General features: G+C 46.8%; 1 pseudogene; it reads right to left on the reverse strand.

The window, feature by feature from the left end:
• LOC144133668 (uncharacterized) overlaps positions 1 to 23,391 on the reverse strand; it is a 66,938-nt pseudogene that overhangs the window by 12,800 nt on the left and 30,747 nt on the right.

The following is a 23,391-nucleotide window of genomic DNA, read 5'->3' on the forward strand; positions in this document are numbered from 1 at the left end:
AGTTCTTTGTGCTCTGTGCAAATCGCCGGACCATGACATTCGCTCTCCCGCCTGTCCAAAGAAGAAGCAAGCGAAGAAGTTTCACAAGTCGCCTCCAAAAATGGATTTTCCTACAAGTAATCGCTTTGCAGCTCTCGCATGTGACGACAACGACTTCCCTGAACTTCCTTTATCTGAGCCCGCTGCTCACCATACGTCTCCTCACCACCGTACATATGCACAAGCGGCTCACCTTCCCGGATCAAATGGTACGCCAAAACGTCCAGTGCATCCATCACATGTGGATACCACAGATGAAGACACAGCTTTAGACAATGCAATCGCGGAGTCTCGCCGTCGACTAGACGAACTTACCCAGCGCCGGGAACAGCGTCGTTCTCAATCCTATCGAAGAATCCTAATAACTCGGGAGCAATCATCAGAGGAATCAACTAGGGTAAGCAGTTGGCCACAATCAGGTGCCGACCACCTGTTAGCCGTGACTACCCCGAGAGTGGATAAGATATTAGCGCTGATGAAGCAGGTGACATCCCTCATCGTGGATGCTCTTCGGCCTCGTCATGGATAGCGCATCACCATCGGTGGTGGTGCAGTGGAACTGTAGAGGATTCGCTAATAAGGCCTCTGAAGTGAACATCCGCCTTCGCGACGGAAAGCTGAGGGCATGGGCGTTCCTACTGCAAGAGCATAATGCACTCCCACGCCTTTCAGGTTTCTGCTCATATCATTACCCCTCTATCGCTGATCGCCGATGCACCGCCTCCTCCCTCAGCCCATGTAAATCTGCAATCTATATTCACAGTTCAGTTCCGCACACACCGCTCGACCTTTCACTGTGGTGCAACACACGTCAACAGGTTGTCGCCCTTCTCGTAAAACCTGCACGCGCACCCCTTGTCCTAGTTTCTTTTTATAGTCGTCCTGGCTCCGCATCTCCCCAATCTGGGATGGTTCGTTTTCTACGTTCTACCAACTCGGGTATCCCTATTCTAGTTGGTGGTGATTCCAACGGCGCACACACTGCGTGGGGTTACCCATCGGATTCCTCAAGGGGTGCACACATCCAAGGGAGCTTTTCGGATAATTCCTTTCAACTTTTAAACCACCCGAATACTGCTACCCGCCCACGAGGTGGCCCGTATTCACCTGATTTGACTTGGTGGTTAGGCCCCGGTAGCCCTCATTGGGCTGTTGATTCTGATACTTGGGGTAGCGATCACAGCCCTATTTTTATCTCCCTCACGCCTATGCCGCACTGTACGAATAACGTCATGAGACTCTGTACGCGCAGACAATCATTTATCTACATTCAACCCCTCTTCAGCACTGTCTACTCTCTCTGCTGTTCTCGCTACTCAAACTATTACCACTACTGTGAATGAAGACGACCCAAACCCGGACATACATCTCTTGAATCTGTGGGCTCTTCGTCGCCAGGTGGATCTTTACGCTACTCGTCACCCCGATGACCCATCAGCTCTTCTTACTCTTCACCGCGCAACCGCACGGGCGCGGCGCTATGCAAAGCGGCTAGGCAGGCAACGCTGGGCTGCATGGTGTGCCCGCCTGTCCTCTACGCAGGGCTATCGACATCTTTGGAGAGTGTTTCACGCCATGGAGCGCTCTTCTCAGGTTGAAGATTACACAGAGAACAATCGCCTCGCGCTAAATGTGGATGAGGACACATTTGCACAACAAGCGGCCCGTCAATGTTTCCCAAACCATGACTGCACCGCTACTTCCCCGCCTGACTTATCTGTTACAGAGCCCTCCGATGGGATTACTTCTGACCTCACCATGGTAGAGCTGCTGGCCTCCATTGAACGTTTAAAAACTACTACTATTCCCGGGCACGACGGCAAAACTAACTCCTTATTCCGTAACTTGGAAGGGAGGGCTTTGCAAGCCCTACTTGATACTTTTAACGAAGTGTGGCTTTCTGGCGTCATGCCGGGAGACTGGAAGTATTCTATTGTGGTTCCAATACCCAAGTCAGGTCAGCCTCTAGTATCTCTCTCAGCCCTTCGCCCAATTTTCCTTACGCCTACCATCTGCAAGCTTTATGAAAACATTCTAGCCGCACGCTTGTCGTGGTGGCTGGAATCCCATGATTGTTACCCAGATTCCCAAATTGGTTTCCGCCCACAAATTGGAACGGAGGACGGCCTTGCTACTTTGGCTTCAGCGTGCGTGTCCACGGAAAGCCCTTTGGTAACTTCACTTCTAATAGAGGAGCGCCGCAGGGCTCCGTTCTCGCCCCCACATTATTTAATGTGGCATTAATTCCTCTTGTTCGAGCCCTGGAGTCCATTCCTTCTATCTGCGTGCTTGCGTATGCCGATGATATAATCTTGGGGTGCGGTCATCCAGATGCGTCTATTCATCAGTCGGTCCTTCAAGACGCGCTGGATGTATTGACATCTCGCCTCCCACCTCTGGGTGGGAGGCGAGATGTCATAGTCTCTCCTACTAAATCATGTTTCATTCGAATTGGAAATAAAGCCGGCTTACGGAAAGCCCCCCCTTTAAATTTTACGGTACATAATTCTCTGATTCCTCAGTTAGAAACTTCGTATTCTTGGTCTTCTCCTCCATACATCTGAGACTGGCACCCCGTGGCTGGCAGCCACCCGTAAATCGGCTCACGCTACTCTAGGTCTGATTCGTCGCATAGCTATGCGCTCTGGTGGCGCACGTGCTCATACGGCCCGCCAGCTAGTGCGCTCTATCCTTCAGCCACGGATAGTATATCAGGCACAATTTCAACGTCTCACCCGCAGACAGTGGGACTCCCTTGAAGCTATCAATCGTGAGGCTATGCGCGTCATAACATATCTGCCTCGTTTAACGCCCATACCTGTGCTACAGGAGTTCGCACAACTTAATACACTCAGTGAAATCATCTACCAACGGGTGGCGAATAGAGCTCGAAAGCAGTCTCTCAAACTTCATCGTTTAAAGACACTTCCACCGTGGTCCTATTGCCAGCTCACTGACAATCGCCCCACTGTTTCCCCGTCGGTATCAGCAGCGTATCTGCCTGAAGGGGGCATATTATACACGGATGCATCACATTCTGCAGAGAGGGGCGTTACTGCTGTGTATAGTCGATCTCATCCGCATCTCAACTCTCGGGCGACGTATACTGCGGATACGTGCACTCCCCTGGCATTGGAACTTCAAGCCATTTATAATGACATTGCTTCCCTTCCTCACGTTCCAACATTCAATACAGTTCATATTTTCACCGACTCCCGCGCCGCCCTTAAACAGCTCAAGGCTGTTCGACGAACGTTCCAGATTTCACAATCAATTCATATTCTCTGCGCAAAGTATCCATGTCCTGTGCGCATACACTGGATTCGCGGCCATGCCCAGGATCCACATAACATTCAAGCGGATGCTATGACTCATCTTCATACATTAGACGCTCCGCCACCTTCCCCTCTTCCCCCAGATCCGTTCCTGTCCCATGTTTCTGATTCCGAAGTTCTGCGCCAGCGAACACGCGCTCTAATTCCTCCGGGATCGCACCCTCTCCCCCGCAGTCTTACTCGGCAGGAGGAGGTATCCGTGCGCCGGATTCGGGCAGGGGCGGCTCTGACACCATCTGTCCGTCATCGGTGGCGTGCCAAAGATCTGCCAGCACGTGACAGGTGCCCTCACTCTAGCGCTGAACCGGACATTTGTGATGTGCGGCACTTGATATGGACATGGCCAGCGACGGCTGCTATCAGAAAACGGCTCCTCAGGGAGGTGGGCCTGCGGTGGAACCGCGAAAGTGACTACGTGAAGTGGACTATGGACAACCGTTTCATTAGCAACCTGTGCGACTACCTCAGCGCAACGGTTCTTCACTCCTTCTTTTAACTTTCAATCCCGTGCATTCCTTCCTTCCCCCCTTCCTTTTTCAACTTATGCCTCATGGCACACTTCTCGAATAAAAAAAAACCGCGCCAAGGAAGATGTTGCTGGTGTCAGTGTGTATTTCGGTGTCACCCCGCTCATCAAAATGTGCAAGAACGAGTGGCGTTTGAAGACGGAGGCAGAGCTCGGCAAAAGCCACGTCTGGCTCGTGACTCCAAACAAAGGTGTGGCGTCGCGAGTGAGGTGAGTCAGCAGTCGTGCGAGGTCAGCGAAATTTTCGATAAGGCGCCAAGGTGACTGCAGAGCTATTCAAAGCGGCAGCCAGCTATTTTTCACGCGGGGTTGGAAATTCCGCAACCGCTGCAAGCTTGTCGGGGTCGGGGTTCACGCCGGCGGGGCTAACGACATGGTCGAGAAATTTCTGCTCTTTGTAAGAGAAGTGGCTTTTTGGGCTTTAATGTCAAGTTAGCTGAACTAAGGGCTTCGAGGATCATTCGCAGGGGTTCAAGATGTCCACCAAACGTCGATATAAACTAGGCAACACTGCCATTTAGGACCAGTGAGGACAGGGTCGATCGTCCGCTAAAATGTGGCACACGCAGAACAAAGACCGAAAGGTAGAACTTTAAACTCTTAAAGGTCGTTGGGAGTTATAAAGGTCGGCTTTTCACGGTACCGTTCATCGACTTGATTTTGCTAGTAGCCACTTTTTATTCGATGGACGAAAAATACCGAGCGCGCCGAAGGCGTCAATACGGGGCAATGTGTAAACGTCCTGTTTGGTGACTGCGTTCAGCATACGATAATCGGCGAAAAACGCAGCGTGCAGTCTTTATTTTTAACGAGGACGACCGGCGAAGACCATGGGGTGTTGTAAGGCTAGATAACGCCACCTTCAAGAATCTCATCTTGCGACTTAATGACTTACCACTCTCTAGCCGATACGAGATATGGGTGTTGTGACTGATTGGGTGTACGTCATCGAACCCCGCAATGTGGTGCTTGGTGATGGCAGTTTAACGCACTTTAGACAAGGAGGCAAAGCACTCTGAATTCCAGCAACAGTGCACGCAGCTGTTCCTGTTGGCTGGTGGACAGTGCGGAGTTGACGTCGAGGCCTTTGAGGGACATGGGAGACTGCACTGGTTCTGAGGAGAATCACTCGAAACCAGAGAGGGGCATTCTGCAAATGCTATGGAAATGCCAGGAAAGAGATGCCGATGCGCCTGCCTAAAATCGGTAGCAACTACCTGTGACTGATCACTGTGAAGATCACTCAGACGGCGGGCCACTCACACACCTTGCGTCAGCAGTGATGAAAGGTTGGTTTGGGCGATGGCATCAGCGTCCTGAAGCGATTCACCCTAGGCAGTAATGAAGGCGCTGGTTCGAGGCGGCAGGGTGACCGTGTCCGTAGAAACACGAAGCATCTGGCATGGTCGCGGCGTATTGCTGAGAGCGACAGCATTCTAAGTCTAAAAAGTCACCCCTTAATCTCGAAGGTCAATAATAACCCCACATTCACGGAGAAACTCGACGCACCAGATAAGGTCATGCGAAGTTGTTCAGAATAAGACAGCTGACGACAAATGTGGACTCCTCGATTTGAACATGAATGGTGCACATGCCGAGAGGGGAAATCAGATGACCGCCCGCCGTGCGAACGTGTGCGCCAGCCCATGGCGTGAGAACCTTTTCAAGAACGGCGGCCATACGGCTGCTTAAAATCGAATAATCAAAGCCAGTATCTAATAAAGCTCGAACGTGGTGAATATCGAGTAGCAATGGTATATCTAGGAATGCCGCTCGCGAGTTGGAGGCTCCGGAGGCGATTCGGACACAGGCGTCATTGTCTGCAGGCCGTGCCACCGGTAATCCGTCGGCCTTTCGTGTGCGAAGTAATGGCGTCAGTGTGTCGGAGGGAGCCATGCGCGCGGGCCTCGCAATCGTGGATGTGTCGTTATCTGTCCGCGTCCACGTGTCGCAGCGATCGGGGACTGCCTACCTCGTTACCGTCGAAGCGTCGTTATATCGAGTGGGCGTCGTTGTGTCGCAGTGAACGTTAACCGCGGTAGAGAACTTCGGTAGAGGCGTCGTGACGTCGCGTCCGCGTCGATGGGCGGTGTCCCGCACAGCAATGTCCAGTGAACCCACAACCTAAGGTCGCTGGTTTCAGTTTTCCTGCCGTGGGCTTTGTGACCGGCCCTTCGCCGCACGGGAAAAACTCGCGGTAGATGGTTAAGGACGACTTTTTGGCGATGGAGGTTGAGCCTGCGGCTGAGGAGACTGAAGCGAGCGTTGAACTTCAAGGGAATCCGCGACGGCCTTTGTTGTTCGCCGTAGCGGGGTCCAGGAGAGTCGGCGGGAAACCACTCGAGGCTTAGACGGCGTTAGGGCCATTGTCGATAGATGTGATCCACTTCGCCGCAGTGAATGCATTGTGGCGTCAGTCGGGGGTGCGCCACACGTCTTCTTTTCGAGCGGACGGTCGGGGAGCTTCTACGTACTGCAGCACGGGCGCAGGTTGCCGCAGCATATCAGCAGGAGCCGGAACGAAGGACGCCGAAACGGGAGCAAGGCTCCACAGGCTGTCGGCGTAAGACGACGTTCAAGCGAGACAGGGGGAGGGGCTGGACGAGCCTGATCGGCAGGAAAAGACGGCCAGAGCACTTGCTGCACCTTCTCGCGGACAACGGTCCCTGGGGAGCTATGAGCCGATGGCGGTGGTCCGTACAGCTGCCGGAGTTTGTTGCACAAAATCGAACGGATGAGATCGTGTAGCAGTCAGTGAGGCATCGGTACCGTGCAATGGTAACTCGCCGGAAACGGTGGCGGCGGACACGGGGCGCATCATGTCCTCTATATACTGTACAACGTTCTCATTGGGGAGCTCAACGAGAGATTGCAGAGCGTGTTCTTCCCGTTCACGACGATCCGAGCTGCAGTAAGTTTCCAGGGGACGACGCCGGAACTACCTCCAACGGGACAACTGGTTTTCGCGGTTTTCAAACATGTCCAGAAGAAGAAGGAAAGAGTGAACGACAGTCCTAATTGAGGGAGAGGGTCTTGCAAAAACCGAATTCTCTGCCGTGCAAACCGCCGGCAGTAGAGGATGAAAATGATCTATCGTTTCAACGTCCCCGCATGACACACATCGATTCGACGGCGGGAACCCAGAAGGACACAAATATAGATTAAGGCGAGGAATTCTGCAGCGCAACAGCGTCATGAAAACCTCACAATGTCTTGGTGCACAAGAACGTATGAACGTATTTTCCGTGAGAATTTTAAATGTTCAAAATCCGCTGTACCAAGAATAGTCTCATGGCTCAGGTACTGGTGTATTTGGTGACGTTCATAAGAGGACGGGGTCACCAAAGTCAGGTTTAGAACGACATGGGCAACAGGCTTTTCAATAATTGATTTCGCTAAGAAACCGGCAACCGAAATTGAAGTAATGCCACAGTGCCTTGGGATCCACTGAAAACGCACCTCTTAGACATGAAGTGGCACAAAGTACATTCGGGAACGGTACAAAAGACTAGGTCACAAACCTTCAAGCGCTGCCAAGACTGAGACACAGTCCCAGAGTATGATAACTTGAGAACTATTGCAGAGAATTTTTTGAAGGGCCAAGCCAACAGCAAGAAATTCAGCAGCAAAAATTTGTGTATAATCAGTGGCCCGGATAGAATAACTCCAATCTAGTGTGTGGGAATAAACATCTACTGCTGCCTTTCTTGCGTTTTTGAAAGGCGTCTGTAAAAATATCAGCATAGCTCGGATACTGGAACAGAAATTCCTTCAGAAGACGGCTTAGCACATTGGCAGATAAGTTATTTGCATATAGCGGCAGCGTATGGTCAAATCAAACAGCTGGTGCAGCCTGCACACTGCTAAGGCGTTGCACGAACCAAAGCGAGACTGGTATTCTAGACAACCGGTGCTCTGTAAACACAAAGTGAGGCAGTTTTTAAAACAGCCAATGTTTATCTAGAAACCAGCACGTCCTTCCGGAGGGGAGACGGCGAACTCAAACGTCCTCTGATCTGAGCGCCACCAGCGTCAACGTCTTTTTAATATCAAGCTCTTCATTCTAAAGGCAGGGTCTTCTCTAGCAGAGCACGCGGATATTGGCACCCTTTTTTGCCATGCAGATATAACGAGCCCTTCTGAAGAGGTTATACTTGAGCCTGCTTTTCTGCAGTGGCAAAGTAAATGTTGTGCTGCCGTTGTTCTTACATATTATCTCTTCTAAATCTAAAGACGGGATTTGCTTCACTAGACATTCTCTTAATTACAGAGTTAATGGAATTTTATAGCATGTGGTAAATATCGCTCGAGGTTCGAGGTTGCACGTAGATGATGATGGAGTTCGCATGCTGTCCTTTGTACTAATTTCGAGAGGCTGGGGTTCTCCAGAAAATGTCGAAACCACACTGCACATTTGTCTTTTTTTTTGCAATTCCGTATCATACCGCCGGCACCGCGGCGCAATTTGCTGCCGCTACCTTGAGATCATCAGTTCAATGTCAAAGGCACTGAGCGATTTCAGAGAGTATGGCTGCTTTATTAAGATTTAGTGCCTCGTAGAGTAGTTCTCTACAGTGCAGTAGCAGTGTTTTGTACACAATAAAAATAATTCTACAAAGGTGCCGCAGGAATAAGACACAAAAAGTAGACGGCCATTGAGCTTGTGCCATGGAACCGTGTTGTGAGAGTGGCGGCTTATATAATACAAAACTGGGGTGTTCATGAGTGAATAGAAAGTGATAACTTGGTAAGGCGTTACCGGACTGTATTTTCAAAGGGGAAGAAAATTTCTTCTATTTGTTTTAAAAACTAAAAACTTCAGCTGCAGTTTACTTCTTCAAGAGTTCCGTACACTAGCTAAGCAATGACTTTGCAGGACCTCACTTTTTAATAGAGAAGCTCTCTGATAAAACAAAGTGCACGGCGAAGAAAAAACTGGTCAAACAGAGAACCGAAGAGCGCGTCTCTTCATTCAGAGAGAGGGTTTGCATTTTAAATTCATTTCAAACCACTTTATTGGTTTTAAAAAAACTTGCATGTTTAGTTTCGTCTATTTTGATAATTTCTATAAAAGTAGAGCACTGGTGAATGAATTTTCATAAACGAAGCGTTCCAAATGGCCAACTAATAGCACACAGCAACCACTACAGAACTTGTGGGCATCAATAAACGGAGAAGCTATCGAAAGAAGGGCTGTGCATGTTGAAACAGTGTACACAAGAGTAGTTTTGGTATGTAATTTATACGTTTGCCCTTCATATGAGCAAGAGTTTAGATTTTGATGCATAAATTTTGCCGAAAAGCAGTCAGTTGAGATCCGATAAGTATCGCGTTGTCATTCTTCCATTAGTCCAAATGCATTGTGAGGAATTCATTTTCTCATTTCGGAGCAAATAGTGATACTGTGAGCGTATTTGCAAAAAGCATATTGCTAAAGCAGAGATGCCAGCTGACCATGCGCGGTGAGCAATCCCCTACTTAAGCGAGTTTCGAAGCGAGCGCCCGATCTTATGAAGGGAAGCACTATGGTGAGAAGAAAGAATTTTCTCGATAAGAGGTGCACCAATGAACATTTCGAATAAGGTACAAACTACAGTCTTTATTTGCTTATTTACTGCAGTGCCTGCCATCCTTGGACGAGTTTACAGTCCCTCAATTTCCTGAGATGAATCTCTTCCTGCAGGCCGAGTCAGAAAAAATATATCGCTTTTCAGTTCAGTGAAATTAGAAACCGAAACATTTTAAGAGACGGAGGCCTCATTAGGCCCCAGCCCATATATACGTTCTTCAAATGGAAGGAATGCAACATTCCTTCAATTCTTCTCGCCCTTAGTGAAGCAGCAATGATTTTTGCACTCTGTCCAAGCTGAAGATAAGATGGCAAATAACTTGTCTGGCAGATTAACTACTGTAAACTACTGCTTTAGAAATAAATATCTTTCGGAGAGAGTAACGCAGCCATTTTGCTCCACCCGTTCGGCTTGCTATTGAGAGTGTCAAAAATATGGTCGTGGGAATGTCATAGAATTTTGTAAATGATATTCTTGGTAGAAGAAGGAAGATTGCTCCCTTGAAACGATACTTCATAATGGCGTAGAGTTGTGTGATGTTCAACTTGCAGATCATTTGAACCGGCATTTTGCTAAAATTGCCCAGGCAGCTAATTTAAGCCAACCAAAGATAAGCACAGTAAGCCTCAGTCCCTCTCACAGTTTCTTTCTTGAGGCCACGGACACTGAGGAGGCCTGCCACACTTATATTAGCATGAAAAAAAGTAAAGCGTTCGATCCAAATAACATTCAGATGAGGTCAGTAAATTTTGTAATAGAATATACCGCTCCTGTTTTAGCCCGTATTTTTGATTTAGCTCTCGAATCCAGCATTTTCCCCGATGACATGAAAAAGGCTGGAATTACTGTAGTGCACAAAGGAGGCTATATAAATATCGTGAATAATTATGGGCCAATATTCATTCTCTCGATTTTTGGTTATATTTAATAGATTTATTAACTTCCTCGAGAAACAAAGCATAATAACTAACTCCCAATATGGTTTTATGATGGGACGGTCGACAGAAAGGGCATTACTTCTACTTAGAGAACAGATAGTTCAAAATATAGATTCTGGTCTTTTTACTCTTTGTCTGTTCATTGACTTCAGTAGAGCCTTTGACTCGATCCCTAAACCATAATGTCTTGTTAGGTAAGTTACCACAGTATGGAATACGGGGCGGGCCCCTTAATTTATGTCATACCTGAAACATAAGGTCCGCTGCGTCCGTATACATAATGTTGAGTCCTCTATGCTGCCCCTACAAACCGGAGTCCCGCAAGGTAGTGTTTTAGGCCTGCTATTATTGAATCTAAATATTAATGCTTTAAATCTTAATAATCAGTCAGCTAAATTGTTTATTTATGCTGATGACAGTAGCATTCTTTTTTAAAGTGATGATTCTAAAGATGTAGCTCTGCACTGCAACCGTACGCTTGAATCACTATCAGGGTGGTCCCACTCTAACAGCATAATAATCGTTCCCACTAACGGTTTTACTGAAACGGTTTTATTGAAAAAGATGCATAGGTAAGATGTACATACATTGATAATTACAGAAGGAGGCCCCAAAGTAGAAACTGTCAGGGGGACCTCCTGTAATTAATCGCATATTTGAAGTAGGATAAACATATGGCAGATAGCAATTACATAGCGGAAAACAGGTGCAATAAACTAAGATCTGAACTAACAGTTCAGGCATGCTAAATTTTAAAAACACATTTTGCAAACACAAAAAGAGCATAGAACAAGCACTCAGGCAATAGAAGTCGTACACAATACTAACAGGTTTCATTGGCGTGGAAATTGAAGGCAATAATGCAGTACATAGTTTTTCAAGTTTTTATGAAATTTTGCTCCGGTGCGGAATGATTTGATGATTGCGGATAGCGAGTTCCAGACAGTGATTGCTTAAAATAAAGCGGACTGTTTCCCATAATTAGTTCTGACTTTCGGAAGCAAAAGATTATGTTGTTCAGCGGATCTAGTATTACTAACGTTACACAAACAGGAAGCTGTAAATATGGGAGAGTAGTGCTATTGTGACGGGCGCAATAAATTAATAAGCCTAGTTTCAGTTGGAGTAAACAAAGGAGAGGTAAGGCATTGAGCCGGCGGTAAAGGGGAGCACTGGATGCAGTGTATGAGCTGAATGTCATTATTCTAACAGATTCTAACTCTAAGGTTTTACTATTTTTGCAAGAAAGAATGATTTCACAGTGCAAATAAGATAAATATAAGAATAAAGATATAACAATAGTATATGAGCATAAGGTTCTTGGTGTTACTTTTAATTCTCACCTAAACTGGGATCACCACATTCATCATGTCTGCAAGATGCTGTCTACTGTTGCAGGCGCTCTGTCCTGCCGCAAAAACCTCATACCCAAAAGAGTTAAACTGCAGTTTTACCAAGCGTTATTTGCACCCCACATAAATTATTGCAGTCTTGACTGGAGCTCAACAACAACAAAAAAATATGGAAAAAATTAATGTGCTCCAGAAGAAAGTCTTGCGCTCTCCGGCAAATGTTGAAATGCACATATCTATAAACAACCTATTTCCCAGCAATGGTATAATAGTTTCCTGCACAGTTATGAATATCCACTCTTAAACCGGCTTTATTTCTCGTCAGTTTAATCTGCAAAGTTTCTTGAAACTGTTGCAGCATTAACATAGCGAATAGCAGATGTAGTCACTAGAAGCCCCCCCCCCCCCCCCCCCAAACTGGCGAGATCCTTATTTCTGCACCCAAAACAAGTTTCAGTCATTAAAGCATAATGCTCCATCACTTCTAAACAAATATCCAAAGGAGTTTTTTCCGTCTGAAGAGAAGTTTAAAAATTATTTCTGTAAGTTCAACTAAACTCTTGCGTCTCACCCTGATTTGATTTATCTTGCCTTAGTTTTAAACTGAATAATTGTACTTTGACCGTGTGCTTCAATAGCATCTAATGATTTTTACTTTTTTTATTTTCTCACTGTTTCGTGTATATGTACGCTTTTAAGACTTGCTTTAGTGCCCATATATTTTGATTGTGGACTTCGATGAGTACGGTTTCTGTTTTTTTGTTGATAATCTGTGTCGACTGCTTTCTTGTAAGCTGGCCCCTGGACCGTCAAGTTGCTGAGAGCAACTTTTAGTCCAAGGTACCGTTCAGTGCTTGTGTTTGTACCGCTCTAAAAAGTAAACAAATTGAATTAAATTGAACCTAAAAAATTAAAGTGCTGATAATATAACATCAGAGTGGAATTAAAACAGAGCAGAAATTGTTGCGCTTGTTTCCACGGACTGTAGCATTTCACTTTCCTAAACACACCAGTCTGAGCATACAGGGTAAGAAGGTGTCTCTCACGTCGACGAGTGGGCTGGTTTCAAAACCGACTGCTTTAGTGAGCACGAGTTCGTTTTCCGACTTGGCGTGTTCTAAAAGGTAAGAAAAACCTATAGAGAATAGGTAGGAAAACTCGGCTTTAGAGGGCAAGATAACCGACGGTCCTTAAGGGAAACGGAGAGGATTCCAGGAGAAGGCAAGCGTATCAGGGGACGGCAGAACAATGCGTAGGCGGATGGTATTAGGAAGTTTGCGCGGATAGGGTGTCCGCAGCTGGCGCAAGACAGGGTTATTTTGAGAGATAAGGGAGTGGCCTCAGTCGTTTAATGGGCGTATATGGGCTGATGATGACATTGATGGCACTAACTGATCGATGTGGCTTAAAGTTTTTCACACTATCCTTTCTGTGATGAGATAAAGCTAAACACTCGAAATATCATTGGTGCACTGTGTTATGGACACTGAGTATAGAGTGCCTCACATTTTACAGCAAGAGGCGTTTATGAGAGCCCACTCTCACTTTCCATGTAACTGAAGCCCTTTGTAGCTGAAGTTGCAGCTAAAAGTGTTCATCAGCTTGGCTTTGCTTAGTGTGCCATGATTGGCGCCCAAGGGAAGGGTGTGCATTCAATTTCAATTAATTATTTATTTTCCTTTTATTTACAACACACTGCTAGCCTTAATAAGGCTGCCGTAGGTTTGGAACAAAGTATCGCACAAGAGCAATATGTTCAGAACACCAAAAGAGGCAAAAAATATCAAGAATCCAACTGTTAAACAAAACATCGAACAGTGGTTTAAAAGTCTTCAAGCAAAACAAATAAGAAAAAGGCACTATCTTACAAATTCCAGTCGAAACAATTCACAATGAAGTTGACTGCGCGAAATTAATAAATGCCACTAACAATCCTCAAAAAATGCTACACAACTTCCAAAATAATAAAGAAGGCGCAGTGTTGCTAACATAATTAACCAGGCTATTTCAGTTTTAACCGCTTGCGGAAAAATGATATCTTAATAAATCAGCACTAAACCGATATTCATTCAAATTCTTAGAATGTTTGTTCACTGTATTGAGCGTAGTTGATTTGACCCTCGTCCATTTTGAGGCCCTCATTTACGAACAGGAAAAAACATGGGAAGCATGAGGAGCTTAGCACAAGCACTTGTTGCTGTAAGACAAGTTCGGTGGAAAAGTTTGGTTAGACAATCAACCCCTCTAATAGGGTTGTAAACAAATCTTATTGATGTGCGTTGGGCAGTAATTCTTCTGTTGATTGTTTTTTTTTACATGAAAACCGGGCCTTGGTGCTATATTCTAGAGCAGGGCGAATTAGAGTGAACTATACTACCAAGCACAGTTCAGCTAAGCGGAAGATAGCCTGGCCGCAGTCTCATGAACATCGTGACTCTGGGCCCTTGGCTGTAATAAAATAAGTAACAATTTTTCTTACATACCTCTTAAGCTTAAGTTGTCGACGTCCCATGCACCTATGCAATTAGAATATTTTGATAATAACTGTTTCTTGCAACCTGTTTCAAAAAGCACTTCCTAAACCATCCTCCGCAGGGAGAACAAAAGAAAAGAAAAGCAGCTGTTTAGGTCGAAATTAATAAATGATTGCTGTACCCGAGATTGCCATGTGAAGGCACTTTTCAGAAGTAAATCTTCAGGGGATAGCTGATCTGCACAGGCTCTTTTATGCAATACTGTATGTGCCCTTTTAGCGTACTACCTGCATTGTTTGACGCGCACAAATATTTTAATTTAAAAACCCTCAGTTGAAAATACAGCCTTGGACCACAATTTTGTTCGTGCTACCGGTTGAACTATTCGCAAGCGCTATTAGGGGTCCTTAGAAAAAAAGAATGTTCAGGAGAGTTTTGATTTTCAGTGTTTGTTTATGCTTATCCAATATTTGATCAGATTGGCATACAAAATTTAAATGTTGCTGCGGTTACAAAAAAAAAACTATGAGGCATTGAATAGCAGCAAAAGTTTGTAGATATTAGTCGAAGCATTTCGTCAGACAGCAATACTTCGTCTGAGCCGGGTACACAAACTAGAAACGAAAAAAAAAACGACTCAGCCGAAACTCGGCGGCTGCGCCCTCGCCACCCAAATAAGCGTTCTAAATAGCATTTTCCAACATCAACGATCGCATCTTAGTCACCAAAACAACTGAGCTTGGATCATTCCTCTTTTCCGTCAGCCCAGACTTCATTGCAAACGCTGAAGTATGGTTATCAAGCACTATTAAAGATTGCTAGGTAACTATCCCCAACTATGCGATAGTCCCATAAGATAGGTTAACACGTGGTGGGGGCATTGCTATCCTGAAAAAAAGGAATATTTCATTCATGGTTCTTCCTGAAGTAAAGGATGTTGATGCAATCTTTTGCAAACATGTATTCATCCCTACCAGATTTTATAGGCTGCATTTATCGCAGCCCATCTTCAAGCATCGACGCACTGCATTCATTGCATCCCTACAAGCTTCGGCACTTCCTTGGAGTCGGATTAATCATGATGAGGGATTTCAATTTACCTGATATTGACTGTAATACTGTGCAGCACCATTTTGAACACGCAAATATACTCTTTTATATTATGCTAACGATTAATATGAGTCAAATAACAAATCAACCAACGCGTGTACAAGGTAGCAGTTCAAACATACTAGATCTAGTTTTTCTTAGTGAGCACTTCTCTACAGACAAAGCAAAGCTACATCTTCTAGATGGTATTGCTACGACCGGGGGTTTATTCAGTACCACGACGGGCAACTGAAACCAGCGGGGGTATGCTTGCCAGGCATGAGACGCAACCAACCAGCTCGTTCTCCTCCTCCTCTGCGTACTCAGTGATGCCGAACAAATAGACTAGGCATCGCCTATTCATGGGCGTCACACTTCCCCCAACGCAGCCGAAGCCCAGAGGGCGAGTCAAAAAGCACCGCGGGAATGGTAGGGCTTCAGCTGGGCAAAGTGAGTCACGTCACTTTGTGCAGAACGATGGCCGCTTGCCGTGAGACGTGCTATGCGATAGTTGAGCTCACTAATTTTCTCAATAGCAACATAGGGTCCATCGCAGTGGCGCAGCAGCTTCTCGAACAGTCCCCGCTTTCGTACAGGCCGCCACAACAAGACCAAATCACCAGTGTTGTAAGTGACGTGACGGCGGTGGGCATCGTAGCATGCTTTGGACCGATCTTGGGAGGCGATGATACGAAGGCGGGCGAGACGCCGGGCCTCTTCGGCGAGACGAAGTGTCTCGGCGATGGAGGGATATTCATGAGGCTCGGCAGAAAATAGTAGTATGGTGTTCAGGGTGTAGCGTGGAGGGCGAGCGTATAGTAAAAAGGGGCTGAATCCCGTAGTTTCATGGCGCGCGGTATTGAAAGCGTAGGCGATGAACGGCAGGACGCTGTCCCAGTTTTTGTGTTTTGAATTAAGGTACATTGACAGCATGTTGGTGATCGTTCGGCTCAAGTGCTCAGTTAGCCCATTCGTCTGGGGATGGTAAGGCGAGGAGTGCGGAACATGCGATGTGCAAGAGCGGAGAAGCTGCTCCACGACGTCAGCGGTGAACTGCCGACCACTGTCGCTGATGATAACTTTTGGGGTTCCATGGCGTATAAATATGAAGCCCAGCATAAACGAGGACACATGATACGCAGTAGACGAGGGTAGGGCGGCTGTTTCACAATACCGAGTGAGATAATCAACGCAAACCACTATCCATCGGTTCCCATGATTGGATTTGTTACAGGGTGAAGCTGATCAGCTGCAACGCTATTAGGGTGCTTATATCGTTGACACTGAGCGCAGCTGGCGACGTACCGCTCAGTCGTCGCCTGCATTGTCGGCCAATAGAAACGGGCCTGGGCACGGTGGAGTGTTCGTGCCAACCCAAAAGGTCGAGATGTTGGGTCGTCGTGCATGGGCTGCAGGACGGAGGTGTACAGGCTTTTAGGAACTCCCAGAAGGAAGCGCTGGCCCGTAGAAAAGTATTTTTTTCTTCCGGAGCAGACCATCTCGCAAGCAGAAGTGGTTTGCACCGGAGGGGTCTTCAGCCCCCGCAAGGAGAGACCGCAGGGTCGAATCTCGCTGCTGTTCGGCTTGGAATGTGATGAGGTCGGGAAAACACGGTGACACTGACGTGACGTAGTGGTCGAAGTTATGGATGTTAGACTCCGTCTTCGGAAGGGGCAACCGCGAATGACAGTTTGTTTCAGTGTGCCGTCGACCGCTCTTGTAGGCGACTGTGTAGTCCAACTTTTGTAGCCAGTGAGCCCACCGTGCAAGGCGCCCACACGGGTCACGAAGGTTAACGAGCCAGCAGACGGCATGATGGTCGGTGACGATGGTGAACGGGCGTTCGTACAGATATGAACGGAAACGCTGCGTGCCGAAGACGACGGCGAAGCATTCCTGCTCGGTGACCGTAAAATTGCGCTCCGGCTTACTGAGGCGAACAACTTGCATATGCAACAACGTGCCCTTTTTTGTCGCAGCGCTGGGCGAGCACAGCCCCGAGACCAACACCTGTGGTGTCGGCATAAATCTCTGTGGGGGCGGAGGGATCGAATTGGCGAAGTAGAGGGTGGGACGTGAGAAGGAATTTTAGTTGGCCGAAGGCGGAGCCGCACTCAGGGGTCCACTTCAAAGCCACATCTTTCTGAAGCAGGCCTGTCATTAGGTATGCGATGTACGCAAAGCGACGGGTGAAGCGGCGAATGTATGAGCACGAACCCAAGAAACTTCGCAGCTTTTTGACAGGCTGTGGTGGGTTAAACTACTCGACAGCTGCAGCCTAGGCTCGATCAGGTCTGACGCTGTCTTTGTCAGCGAAGTCTCCAAGCACTAAAGTGGCACGCACTAAAGTGGCGCGCACTAAAGTGGCACTTATTAGAATTAAGCACTAGGACAGCTTTGCGCATGCAGTCCATGACGAGAGCTGCACGGTCGTTGTGCTCACTGAATGTCTTTCGAAAATAACAACACCGTCAAGGTAGCACCTGTATACCTCTCGTTCCAAACCACGGAGTATAGCTTCCATAAATCTCTCGAAAGTGGCGGGCGCATTACAAAGGCCGAAATGGCATTACATTAAATTCATAAAAGCCGTCAGGTGTAATAAACGCTGTTTCCTCTTTACCCGCGGGATGCAGAGGGATTTGCAATTACCCCGACCGGAGGTCAATAGAAGCGAAGTAGGACGCCGAATAAAGGCAGTCGATGGCATCGTGGATTCGAGGGAAATGGTATACGTCTTTTCTTTTGATGGCACTTTGACGACCGCAATCCACGCAGAAAAGCCATGATCCATTCTTTTTTCAAAAACGTATTACTGGAGCAGCCCAGGGACTCGAGGACTCTTGTAAAACACCTTTGGTTAACATCTCCTGCACTTGTTCATTGATCACCTTGTGTTCAGACAGAGACACTCGCTAGGGTTTTTGTCGGATCGGATGAGAGGCGCCACTGTCAACCCTATGCAGTGTACGAGTCGAGAGGATGGAAAATGCACCGCCCGGCTTTGAAAAGTCGAACATAGTGGAGTGCCGCCGGAGGATGGCCAACAGAGCACGGCTGTTTTGCGTGGAAATCGATTTGTCGATCATGTGAAGAAACTGCGACTCGTCGTAAAACTCTGGTGCTGCTGCGCCTAAGGCGGCGGTAACCAAGGCAACGGATACCGCCGTGTCGTAGAAGCATGACGCAAGCTTCAGGCCTTCAGGAAGAACTACAGATTCGGTTGAACAATTCACTGTCCAGAGCTCAGTGCTTCCGTTGGTGACGGAAACGATGGCGTGACGAACCAAGATGTTCTTCATGCAGTTCAAGTGGTTCGGCACCACAGGCGAATCAAACACGTCGAGATGAGTATTAGGACAAAAAACTGGTACGCATACAGCCGAAGAAGGAGGCACGACAGCAAATTGGGTAACACAGAACACACGTTCTCCAATGCACGATCCTTCCACAAGGCCAGAGGCGGAACATTTGCCGACGTTGAGCTCACCGGTGTGACAGTCGACGTCAGTGGCACACATCTGCAAAACGTTGAGACCAAGAATAACGTCGTGCGTCGACCGGGATAGCACAGCTATTTCCGTGCTGAGCACTTCACCACTCAAGAAAACCTTAACACTATACACTCCAATTGAAGGCAACGGTTCGCAACTCGCACCACAAAACTGGACATTTTTGCACTATCGAAACAAAACTTTACATCCGAGGTGACACTTAAACGCAGCACCCATAACTGAAACAGTAGCACCGGTATCCACTAAAGCCATCACGGTACTCCATCAACTAGCACATTCACATTGTTCCGTAACATCACTACAGGCACGGGTAGCCCTTTCGGCAGCAGAGGTACAGCGACCTCACACCCATCGGTCGCGCCGGCAAGTTTTCCGGAGGAGGTGAGGAGGAGCGGCGTCAGGGTGATGGACATCGACGAGTGCGGAAAGCTGGAGGCGGTGTCGCACTTCTATCTGATGCCGTCGAACGATTCCGCATTTGTGCAGGCCATGGGTTGCCGAAATCAGGCGTGTAGGATGGGTGCCGAGAAGAAACGGGTTGGTAATACGGCCGCGGAGGATAGGTAGAGGAAACGTAACGAGATGGCTCTAGTCGGTGGGGACAAAATCGCGAGATGTGACCGGGTTGACCAAAGCGGTAACACACAAGAGAGAAACCAGCCACAGGCTGCACCGGCAAGTTGTCATCATACGAAGCACTAGGCTGAAAGTTCTCGTCGTATGTGGCCAGAGTAGGCTGGTAAAAGCGGGACCGGTGTTCCGAGGCGATCGCGGTATGTTGCTCGGCCGCAGACCTCGGGGTACCCGGTGGTCTTCATAGCCCGCTGCGTTAACGATGGCTGGCGGAGGAGGGCGCGTGGGATACACAGTAGGGAGAGCTGAGGAATTCCGTGTGAGTTCCAGCCACCTGGTCAGTTCTTCGCGAACGATCTGGCGGATTGTGGAAGCCAGATTACATGACGATGGTGTGTCTACAGCTGCCATCGTCGTCATCCTGGTCAAACGGCCAAATTTCGGTGTGATGCGAGGTATTTACAATGTCTCAAACCTTCGGCAGTTCTGGATGACGTCGGACACGGACTGGAGGCTACCTTTTCCAATAAGAAAATTATAGACGTCTTCGGCAAATCTTTTAGGTAAATGGCCAACTTTGTCTCTTCTGTCATGACCGGAGAGACGACCCTGCACAACTTGATGATTTCCTCTATGTACTTCGTACACTTCTCACCGGGAAGCTGAGCCCTTTGGGCAAGCGCTTGTTCAGCCCTCTTCTTCTTCGTGACTGAGTCGCCGAAACACTTCTTGAGCTCCCCTACAAAGTGGTCCCAAGTTTTGAAAGCACCCTTGTGGTTGTCATACCACGTTAGGGTCGTCACAGAATGTCATATCACAAAAAAACTCTGTAATGTAGCCATTCATGGCTTGCAAACGCCCTCAAAATCATTTCTATCATGTCACGCATTTTACAAAGCAGACGACCCTAGCACACTCGCCCACGTACCTTACGAATTCTCTTCCTTTGAACAGTAACACCGACACTTAAACACTGTGGAAAAGATTCATTTCTAACATTCATTTCTAAATTTTTCTAAATTCATTTCTAACAAGATATGTAAAATAGATGACGAAATACTTATCTCATATTTTTAACAAATCGTTATCTTCATCTTCCCTTCCAGAAGACTGGAAATTGGCTAAAATAATTCCTATCCACAAAGCCAGAGATGAGGATCAAATCTGTAGCTTTAGGCCCATTTCACTGACAATTATCGCATGCAAGCTACTGGAACAGATAATATTGAAACATATTACATCCTTCTTTTAATGTAAAAAAAATTATATTGTCGTTTGAGCACAGATTTCGCAAAAAACTCTCTACTGTCCCTCAGCTCGTCCAAATAATCCATGACGTTTCACTAAGCATCAACCATCAAAAACAAATTGACCTCATTTTACTAGACTTTTCTAAAGCATTCGATCGTGTATCCTATAAAAAACTAATTCTGAAGTTGGAATCTACACTAGCCGAAGGATCAATCATTAACTGGATTTAAAGCTACTCAGCTATTCGATCGCAGTTTGTAGAATTTAACCATGAAAAGTCCAACATAACTAAAGTTACGTCCGGTGTGCCTCAGGGCAGTGTTCTCTCGCCTATTTTATTCACAATCTTTATCAATGATTTACCTGCTAGCGTTCCTTTTAAGATGAGGCATTTTCCTGACGATTGCATACAGTACCAAGAAATTAATTCCGGAGATGATCATGTAACACTAAACAATGCATTACACGCGGTATGTGATTGGTGCGCTAAATGGCAAATAGGTCTTAATAACGAAAAATCAACCATTTTGCGAATTACCGCGAAATATAACGTATAGAACTTTTCATACACACTAAACGATATCCCGCTTCCCACAGTTACACAGCATAAATGACTGTTTCTTTTGTCATGTGATCTTAATTGGGAATTGGAAGAAACTAGAGGGAGTTCAAAGGAAAGCTGTAAGATTTAACTGCAACAAAAACAGACAAACTGAATCCCCCTCAAAACTGATAAACAACGCTGGAATTCTAACGTGACAGAACCACGCTAGGCTTGCACGACAGAAATTACTTTATCAGCTTACGCACAACATGGTGAACATAGTACACGGTATATTTCAAAATCAGAAACAAGAGCGACGCGACATAAGAACTCAAAAACACTGCAAGGATATCGATTCAACGCAGTCCGTTTTAGACATTCGTTTTTTTTCGTTAGCCATTAGAGAATGAAATAGCCTACCATCAAGTGTAGCCAGCTCACATTAAGAAACTTTTTTAGAGGCATATGAAGCGCACCTACTAGCTCTACAATGCGCATTGTAAACACCGTTTCGTCAGCTCCAGTTCTCTGTTTTAATTAATGAAAATTGTTCTTTCTACTGTGTAGTGCCTCATTCTGTTCTTATTTCTTTTCTCTTTAATTGTTGCGGCCATATTATTTCTCACCGATTATTATTATTGCTATTAACCTAACAGCCTTTGTTCACATAAAGTTGCAACGCTGTGTTTTACGTACATGCTTTGCTCAATTCTGTTTCTGCCTTTCCTGCGATGATCCCGATTGGGATTGGCAGTATTTCGAATTCTGGGTGATTGGAAAACTTCTATTGTCTGCTTGAGAGACAAGTGCGTTAGCTGATCTTGAAAGGTGGTTGTCAGTGGAGACTTGTGGCGACCTCTTGGGCTCTTGTCGAGGTATGCATTTGGGTTTCCAGGTCGGAAATGAGTAGCGTGGTCTCCCACGGGCCCGGGTGCGCGAGCCTCTGGAGCGATTTTGGTGGGGGATCTTTCGGACAGTCCCATGAAATGTATCTTCGGCATGCTGATTAAAATCTATCCGCGTACGCATCTCTTAGGGCAGTTCGGTAAGGGTGGGTTGTAGTTTGAAGTTCTCTCCTCCGTTGCTCCTGATCCTTTGTCATATTTCTTTTGTGGAGGTGAAAAGGTCAGCCTTTGCAGCCGGTAATGTTTATTGGTCTCGAGCTATGCATAAGGCCGTATCTTGTCATTCCGACGTCCCAGATATCATCCAAAACTCGGCGGATAGATGCTTCTGCTTTACTGTGGGCTGCCTCGTTCCCCGAGTTTTACGACTGAGCCGGTAACCAGAACAATTCCGCGCCTTTTCTGCCATTTAATTAATTCTTGACAATTCCATAGAAGATTGCAGTCAGTTTTCTCTTGGCGAAATTAGAAATAGCGGCTTTCTAATTGCTGACAATAACTGCCGCTCGTGGAGTTGTCAGTGCCATGGCGATTGCCGCTTCTTCGGCTATTTTTGAAGGGTTAGTGCATACAGTCGCGTTCACCATCAGTTAAGTACCGTCAAACCATCAGGCTGATCCGACCTTTAGCCAATCTGTGCCGATTGGTGCCGACCTTTGTCAGCAGTGTTATTAACTACGCTCTCCCTTATCTAAAGCTATACAGCATTGAGAAACTCAAAGCTGAGGTACCCATCAGGCAGGCCTACAGGGCAGCCCTGTATGTACAGTACTCACGGATTGAAATAGGACATTCGGAGCGCAAGCCAAGAAGTGCCACGCAGGCATGTGGTAAACCACAGGCCGGCTCGTTGGCAACTGGAAGGAACAATTCTGCTTTGTAGATGTTCTCCCCCTCGCGCCATACCACAATGCACCACCTTGGTTCCATGAGCATCTACGGGCGGCGCTCCATGAAGCGACGGCCACGCGCTCCGAATGTCCTATTTCAATCCGTGAGTACTGTACACATCAACGCCTCCAACGACAAGCTACTGCAACTTGGAGCAATACGTAGGCTTAAAGAGTTGACTGAGGTCCATCGGAAAATGCAAGAGCTCAAGCTCACTCACATCAATGAGTTAACTGCAAGAAAAATATTGTAGAATGCGCGAAAACTTCCAGATAGATGCATGGCTTGCATAACCAGTAGAAGGCCATTCAGTGCTATAGAAGGTAATAGGAAATAAAAATCTTGTGCATTCTGCTGTTACATACTTTTCAACCCGTGTTACCCTTGGT

This window comes from Amblyomma americanum, chromosome 5 (genome assembly GCF_052857255.1).
Source record: "Amblyomma americanum isolate KBUSLIRL-KWMA chromosome 5, ASM5285725v1, whole genome shotgun sequence".
NCBI classification, from domain to species: domain Eukaryota; kingdom Metazoa; phylum Arthropoda; class Arachnida; order Ixodida; family Ixodidae; genus Amblyomma; species Amblyomma americanum.